The sequence below is a fragment of the Pteropus vampyrus genome, unplaced genomic scaffold (assembly GCF_000151845.1).
Source record: "Pteropus vampyrus isolate Shadow unplaced genomic scaffold, Pvam_2.0 Scaffold107, whole genome shotgun sequence".
In the NCBI taxonomy this organism is placed as follows: domain Eukaryota; kingdom Metazoa; phylum Chordata; class Mammalia; order Chiroptera; family Pteropodidae; genus Pteropus; species Pteropus vampyrus.
In genome coordinates this window covers 5,600,243-5,605,765 of record NW_011888888.1, presented here as the reverse complement: position 1 = coordinate 5,605,765, position 5,523 = coordinate 5,600,243, and the positions used below count along the sequence as shown (strand labels likewise).

Sequence of the window (5,523 nt, the reverse complement as noted above, 5' to 3'; positions counted from 1 at the left end):
AATATACAAATAAACAAGTTATTACTAGCTGTGATAAGCGACATGAAATGGCAGTGAAGAATCAATGGTAAAACTAATTGATCGCCTCCCAGCCAAGGAAACAATTTTAAGAAACAAAGTATGCCTCATTTTTGAAAGTATTTTCATGAAATAAAATTAAATGACATTACTAAGAGTTTAAATATTAAATATATGCACACACTAACAAGAATTCTTAATATCTGTTTAAAGCTATCATCTATATGCACACCATTGTAATGTTTATACATGTACAATTTATATCCTGCGTTTTTATTTATTATTTTTGTAAAATATGTTGTGCCAAGTTCCTACAAAGCTTCATAATTAAATTTTAATGGCTTCACAATATTGCATCAACTGGCATATGTATTCTCTTATGTTGGACACATATGCTGGTTTTAATATTTTACAATTAAAAGTCATGATTTAATAAAATAGCTCTGTAGATTTTCTTATTTTGAATTGTTTTCTTTGGGTAAACTGTAATAAGTGAGATTATTGGATCCAAAATGTGTGATTTATTTTTTCCTACCCAATTTTCCTTTCAAAATTGAACTAATATTGTGCTATGATTACAGAAATAGTATTTGATCTGTGTAAAAAATTCAAGCAGTTCAAAAATTAATGAAATAAAAAAATAAAAAATTCTCATTTCCTATTCCCCAGTAATCACTCAGATCATTTGATGTATGTTATTCCAGACTTTGGTTTAATAATTTGGAATTATACTCTATAGAATCTATAGATACCAAATATAGCAACCTGCTCTATTTTACTTGACATCTTCTGAGAATCTATTAATTACCTATAGTTATAATTCATACTTTTAATAACTGTATAATATTTTCCTACATTTTGTGCTATGCTCTTTTTCATGAATAATCTACCATCAATGTCATTCAGGTTATTTCCAAATTACTACCATTATGTCCAAAGAATCAAGCATATAAATGTTCTTGTATTTGTCAAATTATTTTCTTGTGATAAATTCCTAGAAGTAAATTTGCTTAGTAGAAATTGCTGTGCTCTTAGCATTTAAAATATTCTTACCAAATTGCCCTTCAGAAATGTACTGATCTCTATCCACACTGTTTGGAGTCCCTTTCTTGCTAGGTACTTTTCAATCATGCTCAATTCGGTTGTTTGTAATTGCTATTCTTGGATTACTAATGAGGTAAAATATGTTTTCACTTGTTAAATATATTTTAAACTTCCTTTATGATGATTTTTGTTGTATAGTAGCTTTTATTTTTATATTTTTATGTAAATAGATATCAATCTTTTCTTTATGATGTTTGGTTCAGGTTTCTTTTTTCCAACCAGGACCTTGTCAACATTGAGGTGATAAAAAAATAGTCTTCTAAATTTTTCATAAATTTTTATGGTTTTATACGTTACATCTAAACATGTTAATCAAGTTGAAATGTGTGTGTGTGCGCCTGTTGTGTGTGCATGCATACGCAATATAGGGAAATGAAGTGTAACTGAATAATTTTTTACTGGTTTTCAATTAGAATTTTATCATATATGAAGTTATTGCCAGAATTTCTTTTATACCTATTCATCTATGTGTTTATTCTCACTTCTTCCTACAATAAACAGGGCTAATTTGTTCCATTTTTATTATCGAATGGGAAGATCTACTGCATTTTACTTGTAAAAATTGCTCTATCTTCTTTCATTTGTTTTTGAAATAAAATATAGTATTATTTAGTTAAAAGTCATCCCTCCCCCAATGTTGTAATTGTGATTGCATAGAATTATAATCATTAATTTGGGAGAAAACTTACCTCTTTACTGATTGGGTCTCCCCTCCCAGGAACAACATATACCTAATAGCTCATGTGTTGTTTTGCTTTAGTGTTTGAACTTATCTTTCTTTTAGCCCTCCACAATCAGTTTCTTTTCTGTTTTTGTTTTTGTTTGTTTGTTTGTTTGTTTTTTGTTTTTTAGTTCTTTGGTCAAAAGCAATAAAAATACTCTAACAAACAATTTTAAATCAATTGAACCTTTATTGGGTATTTTTATAAACAAAAGAAAATAATGGGTTCAGAAAGTACAGATGGCAAGAGTAGCTCTGGGGATCTAGATAGCAGCAAGTAATGGACACCTCCAGTTTCCCACCATAAAATTGGGAGTTTACGGTATAAAAGAGAAGAAAGAGGTGGTGGGAGGCCAAAAAATAAAGATAATAAAATAAAATGAAATGAAAAATAAAGAAAAGCCTCTATTTTAAGCTTATTTTTATTATTATTAAAGTGAATAGAATGACAGTTTTGACTCTTGATGATTAGTTGATTATTCCTGGTGTTAAATAAATTATGTTTTTCTCTTGCTTTAATAAAAAATTCTATATTCTTTCAATGATTTGAATATTTCCTACGTTTTTCTTGAATTCTTTAAGCATTAAAAATATTATATGTAGATAATGATTATTGTGTCACTTCCATTCTAAAATCTGTATTATTAGATCTTGTCTTATTACATAGAGTATAACCCAAGACATGATGATTGCCACACCTTTTTTCTTCCTCAAGTAGTTAATTGTTCAGTATAATCTTTTTCTAATATATTTTTTACCATGTTGAGAAAGATTCTTTTAATCGCTAGGCTAGGATTATTATTGTTTTAATTAGGGTTGGATATTGAATTTTGTGAAATACAGTTTTTCTCCATAAATTTTGAAATTAGATATTATCATCAGATTTGCTTTTGTTGAATCATTTATGCACTCTTGAAATAAAACCTTCTCTGTCATGATATATTCTTTTAATAAGTCCTGTGATGTCCCTCAATGTTCTCTCTTCTGCATGTCCCTGTGTCTCCTCTGCAAATTTGTCTTGAGCAATTCCATCATTTGCTATGCCTTCACGTAATGCCTGTTTACTCCTGAATTCCAGATTATTTTCTTCATTACAGACCTTTCAGAGTTCCAGATTAATATAATCTGTGTTTTATATATCTACACCTGGATATCCCATAGGACCCTACACATCACACATCTAAAATATAGTTTGTCTTACCTCTTCCTAAGTCCCATCCTCCATGAGCTATGGTGCTCCATCTACTCCATTGCACAACACAAGCAGACTAGATAGGTGGCCTATGCTTGCAGAATATTTTTCTTGGCCTACCCATAGTTTAAAATATCAATTACCAAGATTAAAAATTAGAAGATACAACATAATAAATATATCTCATATTTTGGAAAATATGTGAAGGCCCCAAGATCAAAGGCCCCTGGAGTAGTTGCCCCTTAACAAGGGCATCACACTACCCAGTTCACCACACCGTTCACCAGTTCTTATTGTGTGAGGCGAGCAGTTGGCATTTAACATCTTGCTCTTTCTGTTTCCTCCCTCCCTCATGCCCTCTCTTTCAGGTCAAATGCAAGTCATGACTTCCTCCGCACCCAAAGGAAAAGCATAAGAATGTTTATTCAGACAAGTCATGAGACGTACTTTAAATATGTCTAAGACTATCATGTGGCAAAAGTATAGGTTTTTATTTGGAAAACAGAACTAGGACTGATGAAGACAGCTTTAAATATGAACTTTCTAAGAATTAGAGCTGTTTTGGTAATAGAAATACTCCTTGTTTAGGGTATGCTGTACCTGGTGGATAAACATTTATTGAAGAAATGAATGAACTTTTGAAGTGGGCTGAGAGGTAAGATTTGGAAGCCTTCGTAGGACACTGGAGGACATCGTACTTTGACAATTTATACCTTTAGTTGGTTGATAACAGTGTACTATCTCAAAAATTAAAGAATTAGACTTTTAAAAAATATATATTCACATCATTACCCTTTAATTAATGTAGCTATGACAAGCAGATTTGCTACTTCTGAACATATTTCTTATATAATTTTTTAAGAAAAATTATTATCTTTTCTTTTGCTTTGATTTTCTTTGACTATTTAGTTATGAGTTTGCTCCTTGATCTTTTAAAGATAGTTTACAAATGAGAAGCATCATGAACCTGTGGTGGAAATTATAAAATTTGAAAGCTGAAGGAAATAGATTAAAATCAAAAGTCCTCTGCTTATTAGTTAAGTGATTTAACTAAATTTTATAAGCCTGTTTTCTCATCTATAAAATAGTTATCTTGCTTTTCTAAATATATTGAGTTTTCTCATCTATAATAGAATATAAATGTTTACTACACAGAGTTGAATGAATGGTGTGAGTTAAACCATGTAAATGGTCCATATTTGCCCTAGAATTGGCAGTATATATTTAAAACTATGCAAATTCACTTTCAAATAATACCATATTGCTTAATGAGTAATACAAGCGCATTCAACAGAATATTTTCATTTTCTTCCTCCCTTCCCTTATAACATTTTTGTCATTCATTTTATTTACTCATAAGCTATAATCACTAAACACATCATTGTTGTTATTTTAAATAAACTTATCTATTAGATCAATTAAGAACAGAAAATAATATTTTATTTTAGCTTCATTTACTCCTCTAAAACTCCTTACTTATATAAGTATGAGCTTCTGACCTATGTAATTTACCTTTTTTGAAGAACTTCTTTTAACCTTTCTTGTAAGGCAAATCTGGGTTTTCTCTGAATTTTTGTATTGCCTGAGAAAGTATTTCTGCTTCACTTTCATTAAATCTAAAAATGTAATTTTTAAAAAGACTTTATTTTTTTAAGCAGTTTTAGGTTCACAGTAAAATTCAGGGGTAGATACAGAGATTTCCCCAATACTTGCTGTCCCCGCACATGTATCTCCTACCCCTTTATCAGCACATCCCACAGGAGTAGTACATTTATTACAATTGGAGAGTCTACATTGACACATCATAATCATCAAAGTACTCAATCTGGAAGGATAATTTTTTTGGATACCTTAAATATTTCACTCCATTCTTTTTGTTTGCACACAGAATTTCAAAACTTATTGGATGTTGACAAAAATGAAATACTTCCTCAGATGACGGCTGTGAATTATGTAGCCAGTATATACATTTAAATGTAGTAGAATGTAGCCCTCAGCATGGAAGGTTAGATTCCTCTCTGTTTTTAAACTGGGCTAAATGGTATCATTGTCCATATTTATAAGGAGTTGCATTATTGAGCCAGAAACTCGGGGGATTTACAGGACCACTGAGCCATTTTGGTAACTGCCCTGTTTATGAAGTGATCACAAGCCTCGTCCAGTGCAGCCACAAGGCCCGCAGCGTTGTGGAACCCAGACGTGACCAGGGTGTTGTATTTTTTATGAACATCCAATACTGTCTGTACATACATTTTGGGGTAATTTAAAGCAGCTTCTCCATACTTTTCAATTGCTAAAAAATCCTGATTATAAATGTGCTGTTTTTTCAATTCTCCTAAGCCATACTGGATTCTAGACACAAGATTACACATGTGACCCAAATCTTCATTTTTGTCAACATTCAATAAGTTCTGAAATTCTGTGTGGAAAATTTCCAAATGCTTCTCAATGAGCACTGCTTACACTTCCTTGTTAGTTAGTGTTGGGT

At 31.0% G+C, this 5,523-nt stretch overlaps 1 pseudogene; it reads right to left on the bottom strand.

Annotated features, from left to right (window-relative positions):
* Window positions 1-5,092: 5,092 nt before the first annotated feature.
* Window positions 5,093-5,523, bottom strand: part of LOC105295535 — a 1,824-nt pseudogene continuing 1,393 nt past the window's right edge.